The sequence below is a fragment of the Mustela putorius genome, unplaced genomic scaffold (genome assembly GCF_011764305.1).
Source record: "Mustela putorius furo isolate JIRA1106 unplaced genomic scaffold, ASM1176430v1.1 tig00003834_pilon_pilon_pilon, whole genome shotgun sequence".
Taxonomy (NCBI): domain Eukaryota; kingdom Metazoa; phylum Chordata; class Mammalia; order Carnivora; family Mustelidae; genus Mustela; species Mustela putorius.
Genome location: NW_025421987.1, coordinates 17,918,322 through 17,937,035, shown reverse-complemented (window position 1 = coordinate 17,937,035; position 18,714 = coordinate 17,918,322).

Below are 18,714 nucleotides of genomic sequence, written 5' to 3'. Positions count from 1 at the left end.
CAAGGTCCCAGACTCAGGTATTTTGATTCAGTAAGACTACAGTTAGGCCCCCAGATATGAAGTTATAAGAAAAAATTTTAAATCTTCACATCCATAAATAAATTTTCACAGAAAAGGATCATTATCATTTTCTTCATTCTCTGTTGTAACTAAAGAAGAAGAAATAAGTCACCTTGCAGATACCACTGTTCTAGACCGGCGGTGCTACACAGCCAGGGACAACCCCATGTGTTCTTGGACATTGCCATAAATGGTGAGCCCTTGGGCTGAGTCCCCTTGGAGCTGTTTGCAAAGTTCCAAAGACAGCAGAGGACTCTTGCTTTGAGCAGTGGGGAGAAAGGGTTTGGTTATAAAGTCTCCTGCTTTCCCAGAATTATTCTGGGATTTCTGTGCCTGGGTGGTATCTTCCCATGCCATCATGGCTCAGGAAGCAAGTTCATCTATGGGGAGAAATTGGATGATGAGAATTTCATCCTGAAACACATGGGTCCTGGCATGTAGTCCATGGTGGATGCTGGGCCCAGCACAACTGGTTCCCAATTTTTCAACTGAGTAGTTGGACAGCAAGCACGGGGTGTTGGGCAAGGTGAGAGAGGGTAGGAATATTGTGGCAGCATGGATTAGTTTGGGTCCAGGAATGGCAAGACCAGTAAAATCATCATTGCTGACTATGGACAAATCTAATAAATTTGCCTTGTGTTTTATCTTAGCTACCAGACCATTTCTTCTGTAGCTCAGGAGATCACTCCTAACCCCCATCTGCTTGAAAGATCCTATAATCTGTATGCCCTTGTAGTAATTCCATATTTTCCTTACTCCCTTCCAAGTCTAGCTGTATTTCAGAGTTGTTTATGATTATGTAATAAAAACTAAACAACAATGATAAAAAAGAAGAAATAAAATTAAGCTACTTATAAGGTATTTGGCTTTAGTTGTTAGAAAAAAATATCTAACAGTAATAATTATAATTAAATCATGTAATGGATACCTGTGGCTATGGAGTATCCTTTTTAAAATTTTTAAAAAATTTTTAATTAACATATAATGTATTATTAGCCCCAGGGGTACAGGTCTGTGAACCCCAGGGGTACAGGTCTGTGAATCGCCAGGTTTGCACACTTCACAGCACTCACTATATCACATACCTTCCCCAATGTCCATAACCCAGCTGCCCTCTCCCTACCTCCTGCTCCCCGCAACCCTCAGTTTGTTTTGTGAGATTAAGAGTCTCTTATGGTTTGTCTCCCTCCCCATCTATAGGGTATCCTTTAACAATCTTTTAAAACTGTGAATAAATTTTATTATTTCAGTTACAGATTAGTAGTTAAAGTGGAGAGATAATTTTCTAGGAAAGAAAACTAATTTTTAATTACCATCCTGGCACAAACACATTAATTTTCTACAGATAACCCTCACGACAACCATTTGGGTAGGTCCAATTCATCATGATTTCATACATGACGATGTAAGTTGCAAAAGGACGGACTAAGGATTTGCCCAAGGTTACACTGCTAGTCAATTATTAAACCAGATTGCAAACTCAGAATCCCCAGCTACAAATCCCATTATTTTCTTCTGCATTGCCTCTCCCTAAACTGAAATATTCCAGAATCAACATGTCTTTCCTCATCTAATTCTTCCCACAGCATCACAACTATTTGTCTAGAACTACAGATATAGGTGATTTGCCAACTTGAAAATCTTCAGTAACTTCCCACTTCTCATATAACTAATTCAAAATTTCTGGGCAGAATATAGAGGTCTCCAATATATATATACCTTCAGCCTCTCTTTGATCCCTCTCCAGCTTTGTGTCAATCAGATTTACCTGTCTTCCTAGAATAACAAGATGCCCCCATCCCAAAGTTTTCTATCTGGAATACATGTAACAATTCATTCTGAGTCTTTTTTTTTTTTTTTTTTTTGAGGGGGAGAGGAAGCCTCCCATAAACACCTAGTTTTTCCTTCTTTGTGATCTCACTATATTCCATTATCTAACTGTTCGTTAAACCCCCATTATCTAACCATTTGTTACATGTCAGTGTCCATGATTGAAATATAAGTAACTTGAAACAAGATTCTAGTTTTATTCATCTTTTGTCCTTGCAGCGAAGTATTATTTGGGACACATTAAGTTTTCTTAGATAAACTAAAGTATGATCATAAAATAGTTAATAGTTTTTTTGCCTTGTAATAAATTTCAATTCACCATGGATATGTCCTACAATTAAAATATGAACTTTTAAATTAACTATATATGGATGAAATTATAGTTCATTTTCATATTTTCATTAGCATGCCAAGGTATTTTCCTAATGAATAATTTAAAATGCTTTTGAAAAATCCTCCTTATCAAGGGCCAAAAGATTATTTATTATTAGCTAAATATGCCTTTGCCTGATATTTAAAATTAACAGTGGGTATATCAGCATTATTAATATGCAGGTATTTAAAAACTGAGAAATAGATTACATCATGCATCTATAAATTTTCTCCCTAAACCATATTAAAAATATACCTTCATAAATATTTATAACTTAAACTCATTTTTTGTTACTAGCAAAATCTAGAGGACAGAAAACGTTGTAACTGAAAGAGGCCCAAAATCATTAGTTGAACGACATGTTCTTGAGTAGAATGAGTAGAATTACTACAATGAATTTCTGTTAATTCCTCTGTGGAATGAATAGGAAGATAGTTTATTATTTAGTTTATTAAAATTTGTATTTCTCTTTCACAAACAAATTTGGACCCTATTCAAAATGCTTGCTCTGAGCTATGGTATGCACATCTTATGTGTTTATGCATTTTTCTGCATGGGGGCTAACTAACATTTTTCAAAATCCCTAAATCTACACTTATTACAGAAGGTTATGATGACAAAGCTCACTTTGACATGCTTGGAGACCTTGTACCATTCGATTTTCATTAATAGTATATCTGTAGTTTATAAGCAGGCACACTGGAGCTCTAACACACTTAGTTCTATTAACTATATATATATATATTTTTTTTTTTTTGTTTCTAAGATGCTTGTAACTAAGTCTTTGCTTTTTCACATGCATATTTCTGAAACTTTCCCCCAAATTCTCCTATTTTCAAGTCTTCATACCAATTAGACATTTTTTTTTTTTTCACACCCCGGTGCATATGGGTTTTAGCTGTCTTTGTAACACTGGGAAATTGCCTTATAAAAACTGTGTTATTAATAAAACCGGGTAGAGTGCCTGACTGGGGTAATGCATTATTTCTAATCTCCTACCATTATGTTTCAAGACAAAATCTTGACTGATGTCCCTGAAATTGCCTCTACCAAGGCCATTTACAACTACAACTTGGAAGTGATGTGTTCCATGAAGATCCTGATAATGCCGAGAACAGAGGCTGGGTTTGCTCAGCCTTGATGAATGTTGCCCAAACATTTGAGTTATTGGACTTCAGCAATGTATCATTCTGCAAAATCTGAGAAAAGAAAACAATTTTAGAAGATAACTATAAACACTTTCTGGAAACATTAGTCCTTCCCAGACACTTTCAAATAGCATCTCAAATTAATTAAAACATCTTAGTTCAAAACCCATAGCTACTATATTCCTTTATGTGACCAATCATAGCAAAAGCCTAAAAATGCCAACTTTACAATGCAGAAAGTAAATCTTTGAATTGAAAAAATAAGGAGGAAAACTCAAATGTCAAATTTAAATTTCACTTAAAAATGTAATAGTATGTTTCAAGTAAGCAAACTTCAAGTAAGATTTTTTAGTAGCTTCAACAAACAAATATGTTTAATTTATTTCCTTCATTAGTCTTTCACTGAAGGTGGGAAAGTAAAAGCAATTCTAACTCATCCTTTGTATATGTAGATTACAATGATGTCATCCATGGATTAAGAATTCTAACATTCTCTGCTGTCTACCCATTTCTCTTGAACTATTCAGCACCGGAACCAGAAATATTTTACCTTAATCTTCATCATTGCTGGTCTTGCATGTACTCTTGTCCCTAGGGGGAAACTTCAATTACAGAGCTGGAAACACATCACTGTCATCATCAAGTAGTGAGCTTTGCTTTGCCTTCATTTTTGCGATAACTTTTTGGTATCTCAGCACTGTATTGTATTCTGCTCCTGAAATTTTTTAAGATACAATTCTCTGGGGTGCTGGGGTGGCTCAGTCAGTTGAATGTCCAACTGTTGACTTGGGCTCTGGTGGTGATCTCGGGGTCCCCGGCTCTGCACTCAGCTGAGAGTCATCTTGAGGATTCTCTCTCCCTCTCCCCGATCCTGTGCGTGCACACGCTCTCTCTAAAATGAGTAAATAAATCTTTAAAAAAAAGATAGTAATTTTCGTTCTTATATGATTCTTGTATTTTCATCTAAATGTTGTTTTACTCTTTAAACCATTTCCTGTGTGCCATCTTCTGTCATCTTTGAAAGTCTGCTTGCCATAAATCATTTACTACCTTTGAAGAAAATAGCTGTAGGATAAGCTATGTTGAAGTACTAGAGAGATTTTGAATACTCATCTGCCCTCAAATATTTTTTCTGGTGGCAACCAAAATTCTGCCATTTTGAAACAAATGGTCTCAAAAAGAACAATACCTTCTTCCCTCAGCCATTTCATGTACATCATCTCATCAGGTTAATTTCCTTAAGTGACTAAAGGGAGCAGGCAGCCAAGAAAGTAAATGTTTTTGTGGGGTAGGATAAAATGCAGAATGATATCAAACCAAACCAGACCATGAAACATGGAATAGTGGCCTCCAGAAAGCGGGAAATATTGGAGCAAAAAAACACCTTTTTCTAACATTGACCGCTAGGGGAGCCCGGGTGTTTCAGGTGGTTAAGTGTGTTTGGCCTCTGTCATGATCTCAGGGTCCTGGGATCCAGCCCCAAGTTGGACTCAGTGCGAAATCTCCTCTCCCGCTCCCTCTGTGCTCTCTCTCTCTCATTGGCTCTCTCTCAAATAAATAAATAAAAGCCTTTAAAAAAAAATTGACCCCTAACTCCACTGCAATAATGATATCTTCCAGAAAGTACAGAAACAATAACTTACGCTCTGAAGGTCAAGCAGAGGAAGGTGACAATGTAACACCAGGTTGAAACCTCAGCTCTACCTAATCATTTATCTTCATGAAAGCACACTCATCAGCTTTTGCCTTCCATGTTGCACTATGTGAAACTCTATTTCAGACTGATAAGTAATGTGTTAATAGTTTTTACCAGTTGTGGCAGCTCTTTAAAATTTTTCTTTAAAAGACCCATATGCATATTTATTTTAGTATTCAAAAGTGCTAGGTATGGTCACATTTAAAAATTTGGGCAACCTCATGTACTATAAGCTTTAGATCATTAGTCCAAAAATTAAGAGTTATTTATTCTTCATCTTTGTTCACTGTTTTATATTACTATTTTACTACCGGCCTTGGAGAATTTATTTATTTAATGGAGTGATTGTCTCATGTGTGTCAGTATGTTTTTCCCAGATTGGCAGTTGACTGTAGTCTGCTCTTTCTTTTTGTGCTGTTTTATTGCTGAAGTTATGTATCCTAAGTTTATAGGTAAAATTGGAATACTTGCCCAATTTCCATTTCCCTAGTAAAACTTGACCCTGCACAGTTACAATTAACAATGCACCAGGCTTTTCTTTGGACTCGGCAGTATAGAGGACTAACTCAGTCCCCAGAGTACAATTTCGTACAATGAAACACTCACTTTGCTGGATGCCCTGGTGACTCAAAGAATTAATGCGTTTTTCAAGTGCCAAATTTAATCTCAGATATTAGGTCATGTTTTGGGAGAATGCACTTTAATAAAAAAGTCTTCATATTAGGACACAATAAGGAAATCATAAGTTTATGAAAGACAAATAAAATGTTCCCTCTCTGCAAAGTATTTTTCCAAGAGATATTTATCAAATAATAGTGACAAATTTATCAATCATGGAGTGCTCTAGGGTGAGTTCCATGCTTACTGTTAAATACACTTTTTCAAGCTATAATTACAAAAAGTTATATGCAATTTTAATTTAAAGACAGTAAAAATAAGCAAAGTTGCCTGTTACCCAAGCCCTCCTTGATGCACACCAGCATGGGAACTTGTAACCATGTCTTCCATTCCTTAAGCAATAAGCCCAGCACTCTACTGGGAAATAAGAAAGTGAAGAACTTGTGCACGCAAAGGAGATTATTTTATAAGTAAATTTTAGAAGAAAATAATATAAATCTACACCAATTCGGTAATTTCTCTCTTAGGATTATCCCTATTAAAAAATGCAAACTAAGTAAAGCATGAAATATTGAAGTATGCAACAATAAAATTTGTTCATCAATAATACAGAACAAAACAAAAACAATACTAAACAATTGATAAAATGATTTATTTTCAAGATTTTATTTATTTATTCATAAAAGACAGAGAGAGAGAGAGAGAGAGGCAGAGACAGAGGGAGAAGCAGACTCCCTGTTCATCTGATGCGGGACTTGATCCCAGGACCCTGAGATCATGACTTGAGCTGAAGGCAGGCGCTTAACCGACAACACCCAGGTGCCCAGTAAAAATGAATAAAAATTTAAAAATAAAATTAAAAAAAATATTTCTATTAATCAAATAACCTAACTGGAAGTTAAAAAATTATACCCCAGATAATTCCATAGTCCATAGAACCTTCACCTTAATAAAGATCTTTATCTTATTTTCCCTATAATATTTTACATACCTCATACATAATCAAGATTATTATTAATACTAGTTTATTTTTTATATGTAAAAATATTCATCTGAATTTATCAATCATTAATGAAAATGACAAAAATTAATGAAATTTAAATAGGTACAAACGCAAACATAAAATTTGCCAAATAAGTAGACTGAACCAAGAATTCATTAAAAGCTGAAGGGGTGTTTGGGGTATTAAAGGGGGAAACCTTATCTTGAGTGACATCTAGTGGTCTACTTCAGAATGCCATTTAAAAAAGCAAGCTTTTGTTGAAGATTAGGCTGCTGCACAGATTAAGGAACTATTACAGATGAGGCAATTTAGTTCTTGATCATATCATATGTTACATTTGTGTAAAAATTATAGGCATCTGATGAAAAATAACTTTATGTAAGAAGTAAAATTATTTGTTTCAGGTAGCAATGGAAATTATGAGGCTTAGAAAATTCTGTAAATGGAAAAAAAGAAATTTCTGAAAAAATGTATCTATAAATTCAATGCTGATGTAATAGTATGTAATTATTGAACAAGTGTTTTCAACACTTTTAACAGTCACTAATGGTCGAGTCCTCCTACTTTGTGTAAATATAAAAAATAGTACTTTTTTTTTTTACTTTAAAAGCTCAATGTTGGGATCACTTAAACTTTTTTTCTAAATTAAGAAATTAAATTGTCTTGTCAGAAACATGTAGTTCCATTTTATATCTTCCAGTTCTCTGCAATTATTTGAGGAACAAAGACACTCTATATTTTGTTAATACTATCTTAAGGGGACTTTGAAATATTTTCCCATTGCTATCGTATTTTAATAATATGTAAAAGTATTCCTATTATTTATGACTTTTCCATTGCCTTATTTCTAATTAGCCCTTTTGCCTTTGAAGGTGTAGTGATCTTACATGTTGTTTTTTCATCTCCTTTTAAATCAAAGCGTATCTATTGGTAAAAATTATTTGGTGCTTGACCTTCAATGTGTCTTAGTACCTCTTTGGAGGATCTCTCAATTCTGTTCTTTGTATGTCTTTGGTAACCTTGCTCAGCTCATCAGAATTTTCTTTTTTTGTGTGTCATCTACTTCATATTCCTTTTCTGAATCCTAAATTGCCTTGTATTGTTCTTACCACCTTAACGCTTTCTTTGTCTGTTTTAATGTTTCCCACTAATCCTAAGCATACTTACAAGAGAAAACAATTTTGTGATCTCTAATTATTTTCCTTAATGAATCCTTTGTCTTTCTATTCAAATACTGTTTACTTATTTTTCTTATCCAAACACTGTTTACTTACTTTCCACATTTATTTTCCTATAGTTCATAAGGCTATACTTGAGTAATCCATGAATGTAATTTTATTATCTCACTGTTAGAATACTCATAGTCACTTTTAGGGGGGATTTCCCTAATTAGCTTTCCCACCATCCCTGGAAATCAGCAAGGATTTACTTAATTCTTACTATATATTTGGTTTTAGCTCAAGTTCTTTTGGTGTAACTGAAGAAAAATAGCTTATTTTCTATTCCTCAAATCAAATGAAATTAACACATGCAAAACAACCACAAGTAAGACAGTACATAATCAAATGCTAAATTTTAGAGTATTGATCCAAGGGTGACAAATTCAGAGAAAGCGAAAAGCAATGAGGTTCATGAAAAAGGTAGAACTTATTTTAAATCATTTGAAAATATACTCAAAATATGTTGTATAATTTATTTTATTCCCCATTATTATCTATATATTTTTTATTTAAATGGTTTCTCTAATAGTCTAATCCAATGGGTATTGATTTTATACTTTTATCAGTTACATAAATAATAAACTTATATTTAGAATTATTATAAATAAAATTAATTTGAGAAAGGGTTTGGAAAAATCTATTGTCACTTTCTAGCATCTTTTAGTATTAGGTGTAATACCTATAAGATTCTTTGCTATTGGCTACATAAACCAAAAATATCAATTTTACATTTGTTGATAATTAGGATTGCACTTTAAAAACTTCAATATGTTTGCACAGTGAGTGGATAGAGGGGAGGAAATTAGTGAATTCAAGGAAAGAATCCAAGGAAAGCCTAAGAATCCGAGGAAAGCCTAAGACCAAGGAAATTAAAAATAGACATGTCTTGAGAAAAGGTGTACCAAACAACTTTAAAATCCAGAAGAACATACAGAGGAGTAATAATAGTAATAATAATAATAATGAAATAAAAAGCCATAAACACCTGTGAAATCATGAAAAAAATATATCATAAAAAAAGAACATGTGGTAGGTAATATATATGGTGATTATTGTTTTCCACAAGGAGATAGTGACAGTTATTGAGAGGTTGAATAAGTTGATCAAAGTACTGTAAATATGCTATAAATCATCATGTGTATTGGAGAAAGGAAAATCAATAGACTGGAAGATCATTAAATGAGTGTCAAATACACTGCTCTGAAATTGAGGTGGGCTTAACTAGGTTGTGAGGTGGTAAGATGAGAGAAGCATGGGTGGAGAACAGAGACATCTCAAGAGGGGAAAGAAACACCTAATAACTTTCTGAGGCTAATTGAAATGGTATCAATAAAGATTTTTATTTGAAGCCATAAGACATCTTTCCAGCTGAATGGAATGAAATGGATTTGAAGCCAAAAGACATATTTCCAGCTGAATGGAATAAAAAATTATCTCATTAAAAGGCTACTGTGGAGGTACAAAATTGTTTGGAGGACTGGAGAAGTAGACTCAAGACAAAATTTGAAGGAGCAATATCTAAAAACTGACCTTCGAAGGAACCATCACTACTGCTGCAACTGTGTGAGCACCAGAGGAAACAGTTTCCTTTACTGCCTTGCTCCAGTGAAATAGGTCTGCTAAAGAGAGAGAGAGAGACAAAGACAGACAGAAAAAGTGCCAGAGAGGCATACTCTAATAGAAGAGATAAAGGCTGACAATTCTGTAAAATTGTCTAAAGATATTAACAAACATTTTCAAGAAGCTGGTCTGATACTTTATATGTCAAAAGAAAAAGCAAACCAATTTAGAATTCTATATCTTTCAAAAATAGTTTTTTAAAAAAATGTATTTCTAGAAAAAAATGGAAAAAATCTGAGGGATTTTTTAACCAGCTGATAGGCACTAAAGAAAAGAAATCCAAATTGGAATTTGTTAGAGAGAAGGAAAACAATCTCATAGAAAAATAGAATTTTCAGGAACAAACAAAAAACAATGTAGGAAAGTAAATATATGAGTATATTAATGGTATATTGGTCCTAAAATATAATATTAATGTCTTATGATGTTTAAAAATACCAAAAAAGCTGCTACACTATTTTTTTAAACTTTTTTTTTAAGATTTTATTTATTTATTTAACAGAGAGAGAGAGATCACAGGTAGGCAGAGAGGCAGGCAGAGAAAGACGGGGAGGCAGGCTCCCCATGGGGCAGAGAGCCCAATGCGGGGCTCAATTCCAAGACCCTGAGATCGTGACCTGAGCCAAAGGCAGAGGTCTCAACCCACTAAGCCACCCAGGTGCCCCTGCTACACTATTTTTAAGAGTGGCTTTAACATTTTATATTCCCAGCGTGAGTGTGTGAATGATGCAGTTTCTCTCATCATTGGCAACACTTGGAGTTAACTAGATTTTATTTTTGCCATTCTCATAAGTACATAGTCTTATGTTCTTGTGGTTTTACCTAATGGTTGATACTGTTGAGTGAATACCTTTTTTTCACTGCTTAGTTCTCATCTGTGTACTCTTTTCATTGAAATATCTGTTGATGTAATTTGGTATCTTCTAATAGCATTGTTTCTTTACTATGGAGCTTTGAAAATTCTAAAGTTCTTTGTAATTTCTAAATATAAAGCCTTTGTCAGTTACGCAGTTTGTATAATTTTCTCCCAGTCTGTAGCTTGTCTTTCCATTCTCTTCACAAGATCTTTGCCAAACAAAAGTATTAAATTTTGATGATGTTCAAATAATCTTTTTTTTCCTTTTATGGAACACAATTTTGTTGTCAAGTCTAAGATCTCTTCACTTAACCTGAGTTCCCCCAAATTTTATCTTTATCTTTCTTTTCTTTATAGTGTGATATTTAAGTCTGTGATCAATTTTAAGTGAATTTTTGTGTAATATTATTTATTATTTTTATATTGAACAAAAAGTGAATTTTGTGTCATATGTATTCGATGATGGCTCAAACTCAACAGCATTGCGCTGAGTGAAAAAAGCCAATCTCAAAAGGCCACATAGTGTGTGATTCCATTTTTATAAAATTCTTGAACTGATCAGATTATAGAGATACTAAGTAGATAAGTAGCTACCAGAAATTAAGAGGTGGAAGGAGAGAAGGATATGGCTATCGAAAGGCATCCTTGTGGTAATGAAATAGTTCTATCTCGTGATTCTGGTGGTGGTTACATAAATCTACATATGTAATAAATTTGCATAGAACTAAATGCACACACAATACATATATGTAAATGAGTACATGTAAATTTAATAAAATCTGAATACAGTCACTGGACTATACCAATGTCAATTTCTAAGTTCTGCTACTGTTTAAAATAAATATGTAAAAGTTAACAAGTCATTCTTTAGATTCTATTTGCATCTCTTTGGATTGCTGTAACGGAATACCATAGAGTAGGAGGCTTATAAAAGAGAGAATATATTTTTCATAGTTCAGAGGCTGGGAAGTCCAAGAACAAGATGATGCAGATTCAGTGTCTGCTGAGGGCTCTTTTCCTAGTTCATAGAAGGTTTTCAAATGTCAAATGGGGAAGGAATGTTCTGACATCTTTTAAATAAGGGCACAAATCTCATTTGTGAGGGCATCAGCCTTATGACTTACTCATCTCCCAAATGCCCCAGCACCAAATACCATCACATTGGGGATTAGGTTTCAACATATTAATTTTGGGAAACACAAGCATTCAGTCTAAATCCTTAAGTTAGAACAGAAAGACAAAGAAATCTAACAAAAGAAGCATTTCTTAAAATCAAATTAAAATATAATATTTCTGGGTCATAGGGCAGTTCTATTTTCAACATTTTGAGGAACCTCCATGCTGTTTTCCAGAGTGGCTGCACCAGCTTGCATTCCCACCAACAGTGTAGGAGGGTTCCCCTTTCTCCGCATCCTCGCCAGCATCTGTCATTTCCTGACTTGTTGATTTTAGCCATTCTGACTGGTGTGAGGTGATATCTCATTGTGGTTTTGATCTGTATTTCCCTGATGCCGAGTGATATGGAGCACTTTTTCATGTGTCTGTTGGCCATCTGGATGTCTTCTTTGCAGAAATGTTTGCACTATTGGGTATTTACCCTAAAGATACAAACGTAGTGATCCAAAGGGGCACGTGCACACGAATGTTTATAGCAGCAATGTCCACAATAGCCAAACTATGGAAAGAACCTAGATGTCCATCAACAGATGAATGGATCAAGAAGATGTGGTATATATATACAATGGAATACTATGCAGCCATCAAAAGAAATGAAATCTTGCCATTTGCAACAACATGGATGGAACTAGAGCGTATCATGCTTAGCGAAATAAGTCAAGCAGAGAAAGACAACTATCATATGATCTCCCTGATATGAGGAAGTGGTGATGCAACATGGGGGCTTAAGTGGGTAGGAGAAGAATAAATGAAACAAGATGGGATTGGGAGGGATACAAACCATAAGTGACTCTTAATCTCACAAAACAAACTGAGGGTTGGTGGGGGGAGGGGGTTTGGGAGAAAGGGGTGGGATTATGGACATTGGGGAGGGTATGTGCTTTGGTGAGTGCTGTGAAGTGTGTAAACCTGGTGATTCACAGACCTGTACCCCTGGGGATAAAAATATATGTTTATAAATAATAAAAAATTAATAATTAAAAAAATATATAATATTTCATTGCTCCTTAATTATAAGTCACTAACCAACTAATAAAGTTGGGGTTAAGGATTTCTGACTGGAATATGGGATACAGACATTGGAAGGTAACTGATGATACAAGTCCTACTTTCTACTTGCCCAATGACTGGTTCTGGCTGTGAGAGCATGAGTTTTATTCTTATATATATATATATTTATTTATTTAAGATTTTATGTGTTTATCTGTCAGAGAGAGAGCGAGTGAGTTAGAGAGCATAAGTTGGGGGAGCAGCGGCAGGCAGAGGTAGAAGCAGACTCCCCACTGAGCAGGGAGCCCCATGCAGGACTTGATCCCAGGACCCTGCAATCATGACCTGAGCTGAAGGTAGATTCTTAACTGACTGAGCCACCCATGTGTCACTGTGAGTCACATGAGTTTTAAAGAAAAAAAAAAATATTTTGTGATTACAGAATAGTTGGAAGAGCAAAGACTGATTTGAAAGGAATATCATTCAATATAAAAATTGTGCAAATAAAGTTGTGTCAACTTTTATTTGAAGGGTAGTAAGTGGTCGAGTGAATGTCGCTCATATTGAGAGCAGTGGGAAATTAACTTTGCAAAGGATTTTTGAAAACAGATACTGAAGTGTACTATTTTTTAGCAATTCTCTCTTACCAGCAATATTATTTTAGGCAAAGTCTCAACTACTTATTAAATGGTGAGCATGATGGAACATAATGTTGGAAAATGTATTTTTTTTCAATATAAAGTAAAGATGTTAATTGATTATATCACCTTGTTTTTATATCATGTTAGATATTACCTAGGTTCTCAGAGATTTTACCTATCTTCAGGGTACAGTGTGGGGCAATGGTGTGGAAGAATATAAGGAGAAATAGCACCATTTTCTTTTTTTATATAAGTTTCATTCTCCCAGGACTAAAATCTCCTCTCTGTAGAAAGTCTGATTTCATAAAGGGATTAGATTGAACCTTTCATCTTTCAGAGCTTCATGGGCTGCATACCTTCTTTCAAGGTCTTAATATTATTGGTATCTGTTGTGTTCTGGTCACTGACTATATTTTCCTCAGTCTCCACCAAGAGTCTGTAGCTTTTTTTCTAGTGATTTTTCATTTTATTCTCAATGATCCCCACCTACCAATTAAAAAAAAATCACTTATCAAGATTACTTTTAAACACAACCTCCCTTTCCGTTATCCCTGGACGTCTAGTGGAAAGATCGCAGTACAAAAGGCCTTCATGCTTGTCTTCACACTCTCCTCCCAACTTTGTCCTGAAGCCCCCTTTCCCACCCATGTGTGAATAGGATTATCTAAAATCATTTCAGTAGTTGGATCCTGAAAAATTTTGTGAGTTTAGATTTTTTTTTGATTATTTTATTTGCCATATAAAAGAAGAAGAAAGAAGGAAAGAACTTCCTTTTGATTCTAATACCCACAATAGCCATTTTATTTCTAAGAAGTAAGGGTCTGTTTTATAAAACCCATCCAAAACGTAACTCTAGAACCATGCTAACATTGCAAAAGTTGTCTAATGCTTGTACACTTTATTCAATTCCAAATCTGAGAACAAATAAATTAATAACTTAAACTACAGTCCTCTTAGTGCACATGCTGAATGAATCCAAAGTGTAACAACCTCCCTTGTTCACAGGCATGGATGCAGCCGTCAAACACAAGTCAGTGTGCAACGTGGAGTTTACCCTCATTGTTTAATGCAATCCATGATGGTTTGAATGAAATTTGTAGCTGGTGCCAAGTAATAGGCTCAGTATGAGTACTTGTGTCTCCTTTCCATTATTCCTTTATTTATTAGTGTGTGTGTATGTATGTCTATGCTTGATGAGGGGAAAACTGCACAAATTAGACTGAAGCTTGCTTCTTGGAATCAGAGGTTCCAGGTTCAACCCTTCCATTTTCTATTAAAAAAAACAAAAAAACAAAAAAACAAAAACCTTCATTTATTTATTTATTTATTTATTTATTTATTTAAGTGAGAGTGGTGGGAGAAGGACAACCAGACTCCATTCTGAATGTGGAGCCTTATGCGGGACTGGATCTCATGACCCTGACATCATGACCTGAGCCAAAAATCAAGAGTTGGGCACTTAACAGACTGAGTCAGCAGGGTTCCCTGCCATTTTCTAGCTTTATAAACTTTGGCCAGTAAGTATTTTTCTGCTTCACTTGCTTCATCTGTAAAATTATACTAATGGTTTTATCTCACACAGTTATTGTAAATATTGAACTAACTAAATGTTACATAAAAATGTGCAGAAATCTCCAATTCCTAGTATTGACTTTGTCTTTATAACCCTGCTTTATTATCCCTGTCTATAAGATCATCAACAGCATTCATAGATAAAACTACATGATATTTTTAAGTCCATATTTTTTCTGTACCCGTTAATCATTCCTTCCAACTTTTAGCTACCATGATACTGCAATCGACTGTTTTCTTTTGACTTCCCATTCCTTTGTCCCCTTAACAGGCTCTTATTCCTTCACTAAACCTGCTTCTATTTATTGTGCATTTATGATGAGTTGGGCTTTCTGGAAAATACTGATAAAGATCCCAGCCTCTGCCCTGGAGAGGCTGCTTCTGTAATGAAATACGTGAAAAAATGTACAAAGTGCTCTTGCACCCACCAGGGAGATAGGAAGGTTTAGGATGAGGAATGGATCCATACAGATGAGACATATACGGTGAAATAAAATTGGTGATTTCCTAGTGATTAGTGATGATTAGGTGAAAAGATTGACAAAGGGTTGTTTTGGTATGGGGGCACCTGGGTGGCTCAGTTGGGTGAGGTCTGCCTTTGGCTCAGGTTGAGATCCTGGAGTCTTGGGGTCAGGTTCCCCATTCATCAGGGGAGTCTGCTTCTCCCTCTCTTCCGCTCTCTCTCTCAAATTAAAAAAAAAAAAAAAGTTTAGTGGTGAGAGAAACTGTGAATTTGAGGGACTAAAAAAGATCCCACAGGACTTAATTTAAATATTGTGTTGTTATCAAGTGTGGAGTACAGGCAAAATCAAGGAGATGAGATTGTGTTGGTACCAATCATTCAGAATGATTTTTCACCATTTTCAAACAGTGAGATTTAATGTTAAAAGCAGTGTGGAAATATTGAAGGGTTTTACACACCGTCGTTGTTTCTGACTTGGATTTTTGTGATTATTTTCTAACTCATTTCCTTGCTTCCTACCAGACCAGAGGGATAAATTTATAAATTCAATCTTGACCATGTTGCTCTGCTGTTACACAGATATTCAGGGTCAAATCTTCTGTGCCTCTCTCTATGAAAACATTGCATAATAATAACCTCTGCATATGCTTTTCCCACCCAAGACCATGGACCTCTTAAAGGGGACTATTAACCAGTGTATTACTAGCGTCTAGCTCAATACCTAACACATGGTAGTTGCTTATATGTAACAATGAATTCACCATCAGGAATGATTAAAATTTGAATTACAGAACTAGATGAAATACCTTTAGGATCTTTTCAAAGCCATGACTGCACAACTCAAATTATTGATAATCAAAGTGTGATTCTTGGACCAGCAACATTAGCATCATTGAAGAAGTTTCTAGAAAGACAGATATTGTGTCCTTCTCCAGACCTACTGAATCAGAAACTCTAGGGCAGTGCCTAGTGATCTGGGTTTTAATAAGCCCTCCAAGTGACTCTGAAGCTCTGGAAAGCTTCAGAATCACTGTCTATACCATTGATCTATCAGTGGGGAGTGGGGTTGTTTTACAATTTGGCCATAGGTGTAACACTGCTGTTGATTTGTTGGTCATTCTGCTTCAATATAAGTAAGGTATGATGCTTCTCTTCTTCCGCTGGTGCTAATTGGGATGTGTTCTGTAGGTTTATTAAGGAAGTCTTTTTTATACATTTTAAATTTGCAAGTTGAGTTAATTTATTTGCTCTCTTCCATTATTATTCTTTACAAAACTTCAGGCGGAGTTAAACAACTAATAAAGATTCAGAGCCTGTCACCTTAACTCAGTTACTTATCAAATATCTGTGCAAATGAATGAAGAAATGTGCTATAGAATGGTTTGAGGACTACTAATTAGCAACAAAACTGATAAAGAATTAGAAATGACAATTTGGGACCTTGAAAGTAGAAGGAAAAAACTGTCTTATTGACACATGCATTCCTTTGACATCTGGATCAATGAGTCAGACATAACATAAAGTCATAACAGTGATTTTTTAAAATTTTATTTTTAAAGATTTTATTTATTTATTTGACAGAGAAAGACATAGTGAAAGAGGGAATACAAGCAGGGGGAGTGGGAGAGGGAGAAGCAGGCTTCCTGCCGAGTAGGGAGCCCGGATGAAGTGTTCGACCCCAGGACCCAGGGTTCATGACCTGAGTGGAAGGCAGAGGCTTAAGGATGGAGCCACCAGCTGCCCCCATAACAATTATTTTATTTCCATAACTAATTAGCAGTATTTCTGGGGTTTATTTGCTGCTTTTGCTTGTTTGTCTTCACTCAAGAGTACAATATGACTTCTTGTTCTCTTGATTGCTTTAGGAACATTGTTTAGAAAGCTAAATACATTTAGATCAAATTAACAGAGCAGTGTCATATTGAATACAATGGTCAATATCTAGTTACAAATATTTATTCCATGGTGATCATTGCAGATAGATAATTTCTACTCTGAAAAGTCTTTTCAAAATATAATTGACAAAATACTTAAAGTTTCTGTTCACAATGGTGCATATGAATCAAACAAAAACAAACAACAAAGACAGCATGGAAACCTTATTCTGTATATTAGCATTTACTTTTAGAAATACACTACACTATGATGCTTTAGGTTTAATTAGGAAATTATTGGGGTACCTTGGTGGCTCAGTCGGTTAGGCATCTGACTCTTAAATTTGGCTCAGGTCATGATCTCGGGGTCCTGGGCTTGAGCGTTGAACTGGACTCTGTGCTTACTGCAGAGTCTGCTTGTCCCTCTACCTCTGTTCCTCCCCCCTGCTCTCTCTATCTCTAAAATAAATAAATAAAATCTTTAAAAAACATAATAAATTATAAAATATAGTCATTCACAATAATCTAGATAGACTCAAAGCATTTTAGGTTGGAAGATGTTGCAAATTAATTCTGTTTCTATAATTTTACACGAGTCAGTTGAATTCAGAGAGGTTAAGTGATTTGCTTGAGGATAGATAATTTGTGGTAGTGTCATAAGTATAAAACAAGTGTACTAATTCCAAGTTGAATGGTTATCAACTTGATTATATTAAAAAGTTTATATAAAATATATAAATGTATTGCTCTCGTGGTGTTCTTAAAGAGAATATAACTTGAATATAGGATGTATATTATATTCCAATATATATTATATATCACATGTTATATATACACATATATAATTATATGTATATTTTATATATAAACGCATATATATGATATATAAACTTCTGTTAACATTTAAGTTACTATAGTTAATAGAAGAAAATTGGGAAGTAATTTTTTAAATGTTGGAGGGTTTGATAATTTGTTATAAACATTTCTAGGATTTTATTTTTGTTTTTTATTTTTTCTAGGATTTTAAGAGTAATTGCAACTTCCTATTCTTAAAAATCTGTATTTGAGGTAGAAGTTATGGAGAGCAAAAAGGAAACAAATAATTTAGAATATCACATTTCACTTCTGTATGTAACGAAGAGCCAGATTCATTAAATATAGCATCAAACTTTCAGAAAAGGAAATATTGATTCATTCACTTTTTCTTTTCCATGTTTGTAAAGCTAGTATCTTTCACTCAATCACTCAATAAATATTTATAAAAGCCTAAGAAGTCCCAGGTACTATTCTTGGTGTTGAGGATAAGTCAGGGAATAAAGCAGGAAAATTCCTGCCCTAATGAAGCTTGCATTCTGGTGGAGGAAGTGAGATAATAAACAAGTGCTTTAGGAGAATGTATAATACGTAACATGGTTGCAGCTGGAGAAAGTAAGGCAACAGAAAAAGAATAGAGAGCACAGAAATAATCTGGAATGTACCTGAGACAGAATGGCTAAAATGATATTTGAAAAACATCTAAACGAGATATAAAAGTCATATATATTTCTGGGTTAAGTGTATCTTAGAAAGAAAAG